Source organism: Apium graveolens, chromosome 5 (assembly GCF_009905375.1).
Source record: "Apium graveolens cultivar Ventura chromosome 5, ASM990537v1, whole genome shotgun sequence".
NCBI lineage: Eukaryota > Viridiplantae > Streptophyta > Magnoliopsida > Apiales > Apiaceae > Apium > Apium graveolens.
The window spans coordinates 8,154,137-8,172,259 of record NC_133651.1 but is presented as its reverse complement, the minus strand read 5'-3'; the positions used below and the strand labels follow the sequence as shown (position 1 = coordinate 8,172,259).

The window sequence follows — 18,123 nt, the reverse complement described above, 5'->3', positions numbered from 1 at the left end:
GGAATTAACTTGGGAAAATAGAAGTGAGATACTTGAGTGTATCATTATCTGATCCTTAGTATGATTCTGAGGACAAAATCATTTTAAGGGGGGAAGGATGTAATATCCGAGATATTGCGTATAATTATTTTTATCAATAAATAATTTTTATGTGATTATTATGTAATTTTTGGTGAATTATCTAATGATTGATGTGGATATGTGGATACTTATATATGGTAAAGTATAAGTATGTCAATTTTATGATGACCAGAATAAAATATAAATAATTACGGTATTTTTCTGGTAAAGTTTGGACTGTTATATGATTTTATATTGATTTATGATTTTATTAATTATTTTCTGAATAATTACAAAATTATTTTATAAAGCCGGGAATTGTCCAACTTCAACCGTTTTTACGTTTTTACAACCTGAAACTCTTCCGAAAACTCCTTCCTAACCTAATTTGGTAATTCCAGACATTTTCCGTGTTTTGACTTTTTCAATCTGGATTACGGTTTGACCCGTGCGCGGCCCGACACAAGATTTTCGATACGATAATCATTTCGGTGAATCATCAAAACCCGTATTCTCAAAAGACGGGATATTATTACAATATTTTCGTATCAAGTGTTTTATAAGAAGCCCGGTTTGGATAATTATCCAGTATGGGTATCAAATCGGATCATTTTCACAGTTACTTAAAGGCTAAGTAACTAATTTAACGATCCTAAACGAACCAATATTCCAAAAATATATATATCCCTTTTATCATTTCATTTTATTCGTATAATCATAATCAGTCAGTAAAACCCCGTAAAAACATTGAATTAATACCGCGTTCTTGAGAATCAAATGCACGGTTATCGAACTCCGATTCAAGCGTGCAATATATCAAATCGAAGCTCTCGAAAATACCTTTCTGAATCAACCATCTATTTTAGTGCAGAAATCAAGGTATTTTTCTTATTTAATTATTTTATTTCGAATTATTTATGGATTAAAATAAGAATTTTTATTTTTGATGTTGTTTGTGTGATTTGATGCTTGAATTATGTAGATCTTTTCTTCCTGATCATTTTGGTATATTATATGATGAAATTGGAGTTCAGTAACATGTTTAATTTTGAATTTGATTTTCGAATTTAAAAAATTAGGGTTGAATGTTCTTGAATGTTCTTAATCGATTTTTTGGTATTTTTAAACCATTAAATCTGGGTTGAAATTGAAAGTATCATCATATAGATCGTTTCATTTGCAATTGAATCATGTAAAAAAATCAGATGTTGGTAGTCGCTTTAGTCTTGCCGGAATACTTGAGCTTTCGCCGGTAAAAATGGCCTTTCGGCCGGAATGAACGAGTTTTAACTCGTCTGTAGGTTCTGGCTGCTGGATTGAATACGTGATTCGAAGTACAACTGTCTTGGGGAAGATGGGACCATAATCCTGCAGATTGGTCACCGATTGAACCTTGCCGGAAATGGCAGTTCATCGGATTCTGGGCGGATAATCCAGCGGGTCGTCTACCCGGTTGCCGACCCGTTTAACCAATTTCTAAAACCCGGTTTTGATCCCCAAAAACCCATTTGCAAAATGTAATTTTTGTTTCTGAATTTCTATTATTTAAAAATGGTTTTAAAATTCTATTTTTATTTCTAAAAATTCATTTTAAATTCTAAAAATCAATATTTAAATCTGAAAAATTATTTTTAAATTGAAATTAAATCTAAATTATTTATTTAATTAATTTTATATAATCAATAATTATTAAATTAGTCAATTAATTTAAAAATTAATTCAATTAGTTATTAATTAATTTTAATTGATTTAATAATGAGATTTAATTATTTATTTTTGATTTAAAAATTCCGAAAAATAGTTTTGAGCTTTAAAATATTATTTTAAATTATTTTTAAGACTCTATAATTATTATAAAATTATTTTAAAGTCAGATTCATGTGTTCGAACCCTATTAATTAATTATAAAATGATCCGGAAACCCATTTAAATTCCGAAAAATGTTCAAAAATTCGTATTAAATACCTGAAAAGTATTTTTGACTCTGAATCTTATTTGAAAAACAAATTATTTTGATCGAATATCTTGCATGTTATGTGCTACATGCTATCTGATTGATGTGTTATATGCCTATGTGGTTATTATTTGACTGTTTCAGTCATAACTTTCAATCCGTAAATCAGATTTGGGTAAAACGAAGGGTAAATAAAAGTTTAAGACGTCTATGTAATGATTACAATGATATGAGATTGATTATTGATAGATACTTGTGATGCCTAGCAGAGTAAGTGTGGCATAGAATAAAAGGCCAATGATCAGTAAGTATAACTGGAGTGTAGAAAAAAAAGTAAGTGATTGATGAATAGAGGCAAGGTGTAGAAAATGAAGGAAAGTGATGGAAAAGTAAAACTGGTAAATGGGTACAAGTAAAGTTGGAAATCATCGGTGATAAGGCAAGTACTTCTGAACCTTTCTTCAAGATATATTGCAAATATCTTCGAACTATCTCATAACATGTCGCTATTATTCAAAATAACTCATGTTTTATATTGCAAGCGCTTTAAACTATTTAACCTTGAACCCTGATTCTTCTTGATCTTGAGTCATAAGCCGTATTCTTCATAAACCATTGATTGTTGAATTTTCAGATACGAGCCAGACACATACGATACTACTCTAAAAATACATATCTACCACATACCGATTTCTGATATTGAATTGGTTGACATACCAAACCTTATTCATTGTTTAACAGAAGACCAATCCTTGGAACCCTTGAACCCTTAGTCTTCTACTTTCTGATTTTTCCTTGATTGAAAGCCAATTTTTTTAAATTTCTTCTTATACCTTCATGGTATTGTGAATCACCCTATGCTTCAAGATAAATGTTGTATATGATTCAGCTTATTGATTTACATCGGTTATCATTTTCAATTGTTTTAGAATTGGATGATTATATAAATATGGACCAGATTCGTGGCCAGACCAGATTCGTGGTCATAATAGGTCAATGCGTGCCTTGGATCCAGTATATAGAGTAAAGCTAGGAGCCTTGCTTAGGGTTAGTGCGTTACTGATCAGCAGTCTAACCTTGGTTTTTAAAATGAAAAGTGAATATCCATATCTAATCATTGCTTATTCACAAACTTGATTCTTCTGAAACATTTCAATTGGTTATTGTCTAACCTCAGTTATTGCTATTATGACTTGCTGAGCTAGTTAGCTCACTCTTGTAAATCTTTTTATGTTTTCAACAGTTGAAAAGGAAATTGTTGGTAATGAGGATTCCCAGTCCAGTGTGCGAGTTAGGATTCCAGGTTAAGTTGGATCGAGCTAGAATGAGCTTTATATTGTAGATGAGTTATGCAAGATTGTAAGAATGTAATTATTATCACTTGTAAGTTAAACTAGTTGGGATTTGGTACGATATAATAAAAGTTAAGGTTGTGGCTTATTTTCATACTTTAACCTGTTACGATCCGTGGTTGTGTAGAGAAGGGTCAATGCATATAATATTTCATATAAAAGTTTATATATTGGGTGTGTGTGTTGTGAACCCCAGACTTTTGACCCGGGTTTGGAGTGCGTTACAAGTACAATATTGACATTGTCAGGCATCTGTCAATTGGACATGCTTTTCTTTCACTAGAGTAATATCAACTTCAGATAGCCCATTTTCTAATATTTTTAGAAAGTTTGAAAAATATCTTCCAGTTACCTTAGTTAAATTTATAAGCTCCTTACGAATTTTTTATTAGATTCTTCTAAGCTACCCTCATCCCTAATGTATTTTTGCAGCTTATTCTCTACGTAATCATAGAGCATTTCTAAAGCCACCTCAGCCTCACCTTGTGGTTACTCAAATAGTTTTGTTTTCGTATATGCTTGTGGTGGCATAGAATATCCATAAATATAAGTCCATTTTAACACTCGCCTTTACTCAAAAATCTGCTCCCAAGCTTCCATAAAAAAGCTTAGGTGTTCTCGCTGACAATATTTTTTCTCGAGTTTTTGAAGTTTCTTATTTTATATCTCGCTTAGATATGCTAATGCTTTCTCTCTTGACTTTTCATTTACAACCCACCTTTCATAATAAGGAGCATATCTCTTGATGTATTCATGAGCTGATGCTCTAAGACTAACAACTTCACATTCTCCTCTCCTTATAGTCTCCATATAACCATTACACGCCTTACGATGATGTGCATTCCATGGTCCCAGGCATATCCAACAAAACTCGTGCTTGTAAGGACGCTTATAAGTACTCAGTAGCATGCTCCAACTGTACATACAAAAATCAAAAGATCATGTTCTTTGATTTCGATGATAGATGCATCCAACATATTTTGAAGACTAGAGGTGTATCATTATTGATTTGCGTATTCTCTCGACAATCACAAGAAAGTTTCTATGATTAAACAACAATGCCATCATAAAATCTTACATAACTTATCACCATTTTCCTGTATATATGACCATTAAAAGACTTGGCCATACTTTAATACCCAGATATATTTATTTTATTTTCTAATTAGTAAAATATATATTATATTAATTATGTGTTAAGTTATATAAAAAAGCTATTAGAAGAAATAATGAAAGGCTTCATCATGGTAATCTTTAAAGTAAATAATGGCAATTTTGCAATGATTACTAAAAGTTGATCCCCGAAACTAGAGTTCTAGCCACCACTTCTCCATTCTTCAACCTTCATCCATCAATCAATCAAGCCTCCCTTCGCTCTCCCATCTCCTCTTTATTTATCTATCATTTTCTCAATAAAATAAAGAGCTAATTCTTTTCGGGTGAGATCTTGTCGAGTACCTTGTTATCAAGGTTGTTAGTCGTGCCCATCTTTTTGGGATGTTAGTGTTTTATGTTATCATATTATTTTATCTTTTGTTGCCCTGAAAAGGATTTATATGATATTTTTTGAGATCCGTAAGGCTTGTATCAGATCTGAGACGGTGGTGGATATCGCAAAAGCTCACCTCTCACAACAAAAAAATGTTCATATTTTAGGGGCTTTTGTTGCTCTAATATCAATTGATATAACTGATAGTTCAGAACATTGGGCTACACATGATGCTTATGTGAAGGTCAATTATGTTACTACTAATTTCAGAATTGATGTAGGTTGGATTACTCGAGATGTCATTGTAATACTTTTTAGATTAAAGAATTTGAATATTCTATGCGTTAAACAATTTGAAAATAAAACAGCTATTTGGTTAGCTCGATTTTTGTTTTACAATCACGGTATAATTGACCGTTCGAGGGTTTGTTATGGTGGGGGTTCAATGTTTTAATGAATTCTTCATTTTGTTCGTCAAAAAGAAAGATATTCAAGTTTTAATTAAACAACTTTGCAAAATTAGAGGACTATTCAATTTATTTCTAAAGAGATTAAAATAATATTGCATTGAGCCAATTAACAATTAGTCATTTACCGTTCCATTACGGACATCTAGTTTCAAAAAAGCCCATATGTCCTTTTGGTGAACCACCAACAAATCATGAGTATGCATATATTTTAATAATCTAAAAATCATTGTTTCACTTTAAAAATATATTATCGAGAAATATACATATTCATATATTACTACTTATTTAAAATTTATCCTTATCGTTTTTGTAAAAAAAATTTGCCCCTTACTACTAAAATAATTTATTTTTGGATATACTATTTCTTACTATCCAAAATTGCATACTATTTAAAAATGTTTGTTTTATATTTTTGTTAAGAAACATTGTACATAATATTAAAAAAATAAGTATATTGTGCATTGTGCATTGTATTCAAATAATTTATTTTTAAATATATAAATACCTCTCATTAATTAAAATTGCATATTATTTAATAAAAAAATGCGTCTTTCATATTATTGTCATAACAAAAAAGTCCAAGTATATTATATATAAATATAAGTAAAAAATTGTATTTTATTTTTTCCAGTTGTATACACATATCACAAATTAAATGAGTATTTATGAAATTTGTATTTCCTCGATGTTATCTAGCTGTAAACATACATTATACTTTGAAATCAATGGTAATGTTATTGACTTATTTTTTTCATATCCCTCTATTTTACTATAAATGTACACAATCTATGTTCCTGATACACAAATTACAAATCATAGAGTGTCCTTTTTTATGTATTATTGTACAGAATGATAGTAAGAAGATCTCTCATATAATGATAGTGTAAAAATATTTAAATTTGTAAACAAAAATATGTTATAGTTTATCAAATCCATATAATTTGAGGATGTTCATGGTACATCATTATATTAAAATTAATTTTTTTAAGATGATGATGTTTCATGAACAATCTTTAGAATATATATATTTTTAACAGTTGTATTCATAGAAATAAAAATGCATATTAATTGAAGAAAATTAGTGATACAATTTTCTTTGATATTATTGGTTAGTTATATTATTGAGCATTTCTAAATGCAATGAGTTGTTTTAATAATTTGGAAACTTGAGCTAATTCCTTAACCATATGGGAGATGGGTTGTAAAGTCTTTTTGCCATTATTTTTATTTTTCTTTATCAATTTTAATCATGTATGTTTATATTCATTGGTTAATATAATAGTGGGGTACCCACGATACCTCACTATATCAAAATTCAAATATTTAAGTAATCATTTATAGTACTTTAGTTTCTAATATAAATATGTATGAATGGTAAAAAAATAATTAGTTAATTTTGTTAATGTAGCTATTAAGTACTTTTGTTACAAATCTCACACTTATATTTTTATTTGACATGTAATCATGGACTACCAGATAATAAGTTTTACTTATGATACTAAAAAATATAAATTGACAACATCCATATGTGGTATAGGAGTGTTACAAACTACTATTTGAAAATGCTAGGTTATTATGACTAAATGTCAAATGAGAATTTTTGAAATCAATTATCCACTAGTCAACATATCAGAATGAATTGGGGTGTCTGATACTAAATAACACTGGGAGGGGGATTGAAGTTTCTACTTCATGATGGTGATGTGCCCGTAAGTAAACCCGATAAATATAATCACTTGAAATTTAGAAATTCAGTTTAATTAAATTCATTTGATGGTCGTCTCTTTGTAAAATGAATTGTAAAATGAATAATGATATGATGAATAGAGGAGGTAACATAAAGGAAAGCTGGGATTGATTTGCAAGTGTTGTGATAGAACCAATGGAGATAAACTACACGGGTTCACTCTTGCTCTAGCCTTTAGTGTAATACATGGAATCCCCAAGATCAATTTATACTTATGGTCTGTGTACAATATTCTCTAAAAAAATTGGTTGAAACATCAAAGAAGCACATATATGTGACTGAATACATAAATTGTATAACATTATGTTTATAGATTCTTTACTTTGTTTAACATCATCCCCTAGATTCTTCACTTTGTTTAACATCATCCTCTATATTCCTTATTGTTTCATTTTAAAAATATATTATCTATAAATATAAATATTCATATATTGCTACTTATTTAATATTTGACCTTATCCTTTTTGTAAAAAAAATGTGCCCCTTACTACTAAAATAATTTATTTTTGGATATACTATCTCTTACTATCCAAAATTGCATAATATTTAAAAATGTTTATTTTATATTTTAGTTAAGTTACATTATAAATAACATTAAAAAAAAGTATATTGTGCATTGTGCATTGTATTCAAATAATTTATTTTTAAATATATAAATACCTCTCATCAATTAAAATTGTATATTATTTAATAAAAAATGTGTCTTTCATATTATGGTCATAATAAAAAAGTCCAACTCTATTATATATAAATATATGAAAAAAATTCTACTTTATTTTTTCTAGATATCACAAATTAAATGAGTATTTATGAAATTTGTATTACCTCGATGTTATCTTGCGCTAAACATACCTTAGAGTTTGAAATCAATGGTAATGTTATTGACTTATTTTTTTCATATCCCCCTATTCAACTATAAATACGTGCACAATCTATGTTCCTGATACACAAATTACAAATTATACAGTGTCCTTTTTTATGTATTCTTGTATAGAATGATAGTAAGAGGACCTCTCATATAATGATTGTGTAAAAATATTTTAATTTGTAAACAAAAATGTATTATAGTTTGTCAAATCCATATAATTTGAGGATGTTTATAGTACATCATTAAATTAAAATTAATTTTTTTACGATGATGATGTTTCATGAACAATCCTTAATTTATATACATTTCGTTTTTTTAATAGTTGTATTCATAGAAATAGAAATGCATATCAATTGAAGAAAATTATTGAAACAATTTTTTTTTACATTATTGGTTAGTTATATTGTTGAGGATTTGTGAATGCAATGAGTTATTTCAAAAATTTGGAAACTTGACCTAATGAGATCATTAACCATATGGGAGTTGGGATTGCAAAGTCTTTTTACCAAAATTTTTATTTTTCTGTTTATCAATTTTAATCATGTATGTTTATCCGAGGTAATATTTGTGCTTGTATGGGTATAAAATGGAAAATTAATTCTAGAACGACACACCTTTGATGAAATTTTAGAAGCATCAGGTCGCTAGCTTCCTTCTCAGGTTCTCGAATATAATATTCCATGTCCTTTTCTATCCTTTCTTTTCCCTTTCTCTTTGTGTTAGCAGATTTCAAGGAATCTGCTAGTGTAGGAAAATTTAGAGCTATTAAAACTTTATTATTCTTTTTCACATTTTTAGCTCTCTGCATTTCGTATGCGGTCAGATTCTTTTCATATTCTTCAACACGCACAACTATCTTTTTGTTTGTTGGTGTTAAAGGGGGTGGAGGGGGTAAACACGAAACCTGCAAGACAGTTGCTTATGATGTTGCCAATAATTTAAAATCATACAAATAATTCTAAAAAATGCATGTTGCCAATGTATTTCTTATAATTACCTCAGACTGATTGTTTCCCTTATATTTGTCTTCATGTGATGGATCATTTAAAACTAATTTCCTCCTAGCACTTAGACAACTTTTAATCACACTTGCTTCAGTTATTTCTTGCAGCTTATTCAGTCGTGGCGACTTTCTAGTAGGCGTTTTTATTGTCTTATCAACAGGAACAAATTTCTTGTTCTTTTGTTGTTCTTGTTGTTATTGTTTCAAGTGATGAGCAGTAACGTACTTGCGCTTCGTTGGCTTTTGAGCTAAAAACCACACAAAAATTGAGTTATAGGAGTGCATAAACCATATTTATAGATATATTGAATGCATAATTTAGCTTAAATACATGCAATAATATTCTTCCTTGGCTGTATAACTACATGAGGCTGCATTTGCTTGAGTGGTTCAGTCTTACTATCAAATACCGTATCGACAAAAAAATCTACATGGTCGCCACTCTTTACTTTATCCACTATTGTATACAACTCAGCATCATTACCCACCATCTGCCAGCCCCCGGACTCCACGCCTTTGTTAACATAAATAACTCCAATTTCCGAATATTGAAGGTCCTCTTTTACATGCTCCATCAATACTGTGAAAGAGAACACATCAGAACTGATGCCCTCTACCACTATTTGTACTCCACCAATATATCGAATTTCATGAAATTCGCCTTTGTGATGAAATCTGAGGTGCAAGATTTTATCTTCCATCCTAGAGAAAAAGCAGAAAACAACATTAAAACAAGTTGAATATGAACAAATAACTAAGTAAGAAATCAAAATATATTCGCAACTCAGCAATAAATACACTAACCATTTATCTACTTAGAAGCAGTTAATTTGATGAAATAAATGGGAAATACAATAATGATGCAATTAGCAAGATATATAATGAACATATTTAGAACAAGTTACTCATTAAGTATCAAATAATTAACTTAAGCCTCCTTTTCGACTATATTTAGAACAAGCAAAATATATAATGATTCAATTGCATTACAATTTTAACTAGTCTATTATTCAGATTCTAAAAAAATATTTTAAGCATACTTTTCAACTTCTTTATGGCTCGGCGCGGAAATGTGTTGACGGGACATCATCTCTACGCCAACTAAAACTGCTGACTTCATTTTCCATTCCAGCACCACATTGAAATTCATATAAGATTGGATCATTTTCATCTTCATTTGTATGTTCACTCTCGAAGTTAGACCAGTCCCTCGACAATCTCTTGATAATATTATACATCATTTTTTTTGTTGGATCTTGTACATAGAATACTTGGTGAACTTGTGACGCCATAACGTAGGTATCAGACTTGTGGAATAATCTGTTAAAGTTTACTCGAGTCAGACTATATAAGTCTTTTTGCTCTTGATACCAAGAATAATTAAATAATACAACATTAAATTCTCCCAAATAGTCAACTTCAAATATGTCCTCAATTGCTCCGTAGTAATTGACATCCCCAACCAGCGGGTTCTGATCTTTCGAACTTGCAAAACTAGTCGTCAACGCAGTCAAGAATACACCACTATTTTGTGTCATACATTTACGATCCCTATACGTCGTATGGAATCTGTATCCATTAATTATATATCCATTAAACCTTTTAAGTGTTGGATTTGGTCCCATTGTGAGGACTTCTAATTCTTTTGAAACCTTTTTTTCGGCAACTTTTTCCTTCAACCACTTCCAGAAATCGTCAGTATATTCTCTCTCCATCTTGTATTTTTTTAGGTTTGTTTGACCATCAACAAGAGCTCGATGCTCCCTACAATAATCGGGTTTCTTGGTTAGAAAGTAAATAAATTACATATTACTTTCAACTTACTAACACAATTTAGAGTTCGTAAACATACTCAATCAAACTCTCCATTTCTTGGTTTCCATAATTGAACAAGATATATTGATGACAAGCTTTCAATTCAGAATCTTTTAAGTGAACGGATGTCCCATCTTTGTTTCTTCTTGTACCAATATGATATTCTGATTTCTATGGACAACTTCCAAGTATGGTAGATAAATTGTTAGCTTCTTTTCCCTCGTCGCCATTCAAGAATCATAAACAAAAGGTTAAACACTCATCTGCTAAATAACCCTCAGTAATGGAGCCCTCATGCTTGCTTCTGTTACGGGCATAGGACTTCAATTTAGCAAGATATCTCTCAATTGGAAACATGCACCGTAAGTGTACTGGTCCACCTAACTGTACTTCTCTGCATAAGTGAACTAGTAGGTGCACTATAATGTCGAAAAATGCTTGTGGGAAAATTGTTTCAAATTGACAAAGAATTTCAATAATTTCTTGTTGCAACCTAGAAAGCTCACTCAAATCAACGACTTTGGCCCAAATACCTCTTAGAAATGCACCTAATCTAATAAAAGGGACCACAACCTCAGGTTTTATTGACTTTTTCACGGCAAATTATAACAAAAAGTTCAGCATAAAATATGCATCATGGATCTTATAACCGGTTACTTTTCTCTCCTTCGTGTTCACAACCATGTGGCAGTTTAGCATTTTTCAGCACAGTGCAGAATATATCCTTCTCCTCCTTTGTCATATCAAAAATTGTAGGAAAAATTTCAACATAGCTCCCGTCACTTGATTCAACGGGATGAAGATCCTTCCTCATTCCCATTTTTTGTAAATCATATCGAGCATTGACATGGTCTTTTGACTTGTGAGCAATATTTAGCAAAATACCAATTATGTTGTCACAAATATTCTTCTCGATGTGCATAACATCAAGATTATGCCAAGTAAATTGTGACTCCAATATGGTAAATTAAAAAATATTGACTTCTTCTTGAAAGGAAAATCAATCTTACGCTTTTTTTGCCCTAGTTTTCCCCCAAACTGATTTCTAAAGCCCGATAACAATTTCACACAGTCTGTTACTGTCAAAATTTCAGGGGTGACTCCCATTTCAACTTCGCCGTTAAATCTTTTTTTATCGAACCGCCACTTATGATCGGGATCCAGAAACTTCCTATGGTTCATGTAGCACATCTTTTTACTATGGTTTAGATACATTAAAGAAGTCTCGTAGTTGCAAACGGGACTACCGAGTTTACCTTTGGTGCTCCAACCAGATAACATTGCTTATCCGGGGAAATCGCTGATGGTGCAGATGACACCGGCACGTAACCTAAAATGTTGACCAGTAAATACATCATAAGTTTCTATCCCTCCTTCCCATAACTCTTTTAACTCGGCAATAAGAGGTTGCATAAAAACATCTATATTATTTTTTGGAGATTCTGGACCAAAAATGAGTGTTGAAAGCATAAGGTTTTCTTGACGCATACATAACCAAGGAGGCTGATTATAGTTAACCAAAATTATTGGCCAGGTGCTCTGTAAAGTATTCATTGTTCGGAATGGATTGAATCCATCAGCAGCGACACCCAACCTAAAATTCCTAATTTCACACGACAATTGAGGATACCTAGTATCCATTTCCTTCCAAGCTTCGCCATCTGCTGGATGTCTAAGTTTCCCGTCATTTTTCCGTCCAACTGCATGTCATGTCATTATTTCTGCAAACTCCTTACACATAAACATCTGTTGCAGTCTTGGCTTTAGTGGAAAATATCTCATGATATTTGTCAGCACTTTATGAATCAACTTCTTTGCATCATTGTCACGGGTCCCTTCTTTTTCCACTATGGTCCACCTTGAAGCACCACAAGTTTTACAGGAATCCTCTTTTTCATTCTCACCCAATACAACATGCAATTATTAGGACAAGCGTGTATTTTTTTATAGTCGAGACCTAGATCTATAATGAAAGTTTTTGCGGCATTGAAAGATAAGGGTATGTGTGCCTGTGGAAAGGCTTCTCTTATCAACCCTAGTATATCCCCAAATCCCGAATCTGAAATCCCATGGGCACACTTTAATGAATACAACCTAATGATAAAACTTAATCGCGACAATTTTGCGCAACCTGGATATAAAGGCTGGTTTCCCTCCTCGACATGGCGATAAACATTTTTGACATCGTCATTTGGTCCACTAGTACAACGTAACATCTCATCTAGGTTATTTCCAAAACTCACATTGGTTTGAAAATCCATATGTTGTTCATCCCTATTTTCGTCGTTCTTAAGTGAAACCTCATAAATTCAATTAACATATAATTGAGATGGACCACTCCAAATAAGATGATTGTTGATGACATCTCCCCTCTGCCACTTGCGATTAATACAATTCTTGCAAGGTCATAGTAATTTATCACCAACAGAGAATTTGGCAAATGCATTTTTAATAAATGTCTCTACCCCTCTAATGTACCGTCCACTATACTTTGGGAGATTTATCCAAATAATTTCCTCGTCGTCCATCACTACAATTAAGAAGCATATAAATATTATTATATCATAATTTGTGTGTTTGTGTGTTTGCAAACTCAAACCTAGGAAGGCCAAGTCCAGAACACTAAATGACTCTGTGTTTTCAAATTGGTATCTAACAAAAATAGAACACTAAATGACTTTGTATTTTCAAATTCCAAATTCTACATCAGTCATGATTCATCACAAACATAATTGTATAAATCTTCAATACTTAATGTATCATATTTATATAATCTTATTATTACTAGAAAGAACATACGAAACATAAGGCATCTGATAAATACATCTATTTAACCAACAAGCATGAATCTATCATCATTCGATCATATTATGAAGCATGATAAGCAAAGGTGCCCAATTCACGACGAAAATTGTACATCTTGCAGCCTTCACTAGGCCATATATTGGATTCTGCAACCCTTCACGGTGGGGTTGCAAAGAAAAGTGTAATAGTAGCCTTCAAAACCAATGTCTACCGCAACCCCTCTTTTTTGATGTTGCCGTAGAGTCAAAATGTGTTACCAAAATGACATATATAATTAAAGATGATTTTTTTGAAATTAACTAATTAGTAATTTTTTACATAGAAATGAAATAATAATTGAAATATATATTTTATTTATTTTTAGAAGTTAATAATATTAGTGCAGTGATTTCAAATATTATAATGATAAATTGAATGCTTTATAAAACTTAACAAGTGATTAATGGATTTATTTACAATATTCACTACGCCATAAACGACCTTCCACCACATTATTAAGTGATGTTGCCATAGAAAATGTTGCCCCAACACAACATTAATCTAACCTATTACAACATATTTTATTATGTTACCAAAGAAGTAAAAAATGTTGTCAAGTCTATTATAAATAAAAATATTTATTTTTTTATTAAATTATGCTGACGTGTCACTGGGTTCTCTACAAGTGGGTCACATACTCTGGCAGCTGTGAGAGAAAAAATTAATTTTTTAGCTAATAAAAAATTATAAAAATTATGAAAATAAAAGAGTAAATTAAATATATTTAATAAAAATCAAACAAGTGTTATAAAATTAATTAATATATTTTAATTTTAATAATGTAAATAGTTGTAGAGGGATTTGGTGAGGGTGAAATATACCGCCTACTAACTTTGGGGAAAATATTAAGGCCCCTCCTCTTAAAACCCTACCTACCAGCTCCCGAAATTCTCATTCACAATCCTAAAAACAGATATTACAATTCTATCTCTATCTATTTCTACAGACTCTAGTGAATCAGATTTGATCCAGGCGCTCTATCTCTCTCCCCCTCTGAGTCACCACTGTATCAGAGATTAGGATTTAGGTGATGTTATATTGGAGAACTCGGTTTCGGTGTTTTCTTGTTTCTATTACTATTTCTGTTGCTTTAAACGTTTTGTTGTATTTCATTTTCTCGGGACACTGGTTTGTGTAATTTGGGGCTAACGAGATAGTGGGGGTGGGGATGGAGTGTGTTAAGTTAGGTGATGTTAAGTTAGAGAACTCGGTTTTTTAGGGTTTGTGTTACATTGTTACTGTCTATGCTCCTTTAATGTTTTATTGTCTTTCAGGTTTTTTAGGACACTGGTTTTTATAATTTGGGGCTAAAGAAATATGACTGACTTACTGTTTAGCGCCTTGCTTGGTAGTTTAGGTGAAGCTTTATATGTCCTTTACGTATTTTTTTTTATAACACCTCGAGATATTACATTTTATTGTTTGGGTATGTAATATGATTGATTTGGGAGTGGGATCTTTTGGTGTTAGATTTAGTATATTTATAGTTTATGAATGTTGATCTCTTATTAATTTGTGTACACTTGTTTTAGTTTTTGCGGAATGTTTTATTAATTTGTTTATGAATGTTGACTCAGACACCTTTGATCTTTTCCAATCTGTTCTGTTTTTCTATGCTAAAGTTTTGTCAGAGGTAATGCTAGATTTATTTTCGTCAGTACTACTCTATGTCTGTTATTAGTAATTCAATATTTTTATTGAATATCTTCATAGATACAGTAGGTCTTCTCATGCTCAAAAATAATAAAATCTAGGCTGTCAATTGAAGTTATAAAGTCATCTTTTCTAGTTGTTAAGCTTTAAATTCATTTTGCAGGGTAGTAGACTGGGCATAACAACTGTTATATCAACAGACTCAATTCGACATATGATGAGGAGTTTTGTTGATGAGAAGCAAAATCCCTTAATTTGGGCTTCCACCTGCCATGCTGGGGAATGTTTTGATCGTGTGGCTGTCGGAGAAGCTAATTTTGTATATAACAGATATAATAATACATCAGTTTATGCTTACCTTTCTTCTTAAACAGTCACGGTCACCAGTGAAATTTTGTAGAGTTTTTCCACAAGGTTATTGGAGGAATGCTAATATTGTATTGATTTTGCAGATAGGAAAGCTGATATTTTTTAGCAGTATGACCATCTTTTTTCATCTTGTTTATTCTTTTCTGTTTTGTAATATGCTTCCACCTGCAGGCTTTTCATGTATTTCATACATCCTGCCTTGTGCACTTGATGCTTCTTACTGAGTTAGAAATTCATAATAATCAGAATGCTGCTGGTTCTGAAGTGAAACAGAGAGGTCGGAAAAAGGTACCAAAGGAAATATAAAATCACAAACAGGCGAGTACCAAAGGAAACTTCAGAAATCTTCTTGTAAGTTGTAAACCAGTTGAGCTAATTACTTAGACCACTGCTATTATATGACAACTCCTATCCTAGAGCAAGCACAATGCTAATGCTAATATGGATTTCAGTATTTATATATTTTGGCTACGAACGTGATTTTGCTGCTATACTCGAACTTGTAGTTCAGTGGTTATGCTAAAATGGCTGCACTTATTGAGTTTATTTGTTAAAACTCATGTAACAAACATATCGTCCCTTTTACTTATTTGAAACTAATGTGGCAAGGATGGCTATAGCAATCTTTGGTTCTATATTTAGAACTAATTACTAATTATCCATTTAAGCAACATATACTAGTTTACGACTGAACTCTTTCTAACAGATATCTGATCACTATTTACAAGGTTTGCACCCCTGTAAAGGAAGGATGCGTGTATATATAATAATTTTAAATTTCAAGGTTCGCACCCCTGTTAAGGAAAATTGCGTGTATATATAAATTATATTAATTTAAATATCCGTGATTGACATTTACCAAAAAAATTAAGTCAAAGTACTGGTAGTAAAGCATTTGTTTTGGCAGGGTGGTGATCCTCTGGACTTTAGACTAGCAAATGCTGCTTCACACAGTGTTCAGTCTACTTCCTTGACAGATCAACAACCCGAGCAATTTGTGATCAGGTATAGCACCTTGTTCTGTCACTATTAAGTCTCAAGTAATATAAGAAAATTATAGCATCTAGTTCTGTTACTATTAAGTCTCAAGTAATATAAGAAAATTAGTGATCACGTGGATCAGATCATTATACAAGGAAGAACATGATACAAAAGTATAAGTACCACTTTAGTCGTATACTCAATCCACTTATCATTTGTAGATAGAGTGTTAATATATAGTTTTATGACATAATTATGACTACTTTGCAAGTGCTCAGTTATTTGGCTAGTATAAATTTTGGATACGTAGAATATATTGTGCTTAAGTTGCCATTTTATCAGATTCCGTCTTCCAAAGTTTTGCCTTCTGAATCACGAGAGGGGGATATTGTAATATAAGTAACAACAATACTATCAACGATAATAAGATCATTATAAGAATTTTGTGTTTTACAATAAATAGCTTTCCATGTAGATATATGATAGAATGTACTTTTGTTGCAGTGAAGCAAAATGTAGTTTTGCATTGGCTAATTCACCTCCAGGAGATTCTGTTGAAAGTAGTGGTAGACCAGGAGTTCCTCTCGCATATGAACCTAATAGTGCTGATAATCTTATGCTTTTTGATGGGGAAAATAGTATTCCCACAGGTGATAGGAGTTTGTTTCGATCCAATAAGGAAACTTAATACTAGAGAAACCACTTTCCAACATTGTTTTTTTAGGCAGCATTATGTTTGTTATGAGGAAGCAAGGAGACAGTTTACTATGGTGTGAATCTTGAACCTTGTAACAATATATATTTATCTTGTTGCAGCGATGGAGGCTATTTTAATGCAATTATGATCTTCCCGCCCAACTACCCAAATAGTCCTCCATCAGTGAGGTTTACATCTGAGATGTGGCATCCCACCGGTATCTCTGCAGTCTAGTAGTATTTATATATAGAGGTTTATATATAAGTTTATGAAGTCCGGGAAGAATCTGAAACTAATCCCATCATTGCAGTTTATTCTAATGGAAAGTTTTGTATCTCAATTTTACATCCTCCTGGTGAGGATCCAAATGGTTATGAACTTGCAAGTGAGCGCTCGACACCTGTTCATACGGTACGATCTTAGCTTTCTTTTCTGTAACTTTTAGCCTCCACCTAACTTTTGCACTCATTGTTTATGATATATTGTAACAGTAACAACTGATTGGGTTTCATTCATTTCAATCTATTTGGATTAGCTTCTTATAGTTTAATCTGGCTGGATTTGTGGAAGTCCGACAAACCTCTAGACTTGTGTGTGTTTCACTATTTGTGTTTCTTAAATGATATTACATCAGAATATATAATTATTACATGAAAATATATTAATACTAGAGAAACACTATATGGTAGTATATCTTTTTATTGATATGGGCCCTTAATTTAAATTAGTGGCCTAACTAATATCTTTGGTTGCAGGTGAAGAGGAAAAAGTTGCTCGAACAACAAATTGATATGGATGATGTAGATAAAACTATGGATTAA

At 31.5% G+C, this 18,123-nt stretch overlaps 1 long non-coding RNA gene across 1 annotated transcript; it reads left to right on the top strand.

The window, feature by feature from the left end:
• Positions 1-15,800: 15,800 nt before the first annotated feature.
• On the top strand, positions 15,801-17,519 carry LOC141723987 (uncharacterized). The gene is made up of 3 exons (XR_012576428.1): positions 15,801-15,975; positions 16,532-16,629; positions 17,422-17,519. It is a non-coding gene; the product is annotated as an uncharacterized LOC141723987 (long non-coding RNA).
• Positions 17,520-18,123: the final 604 nt, after the last annotated feature.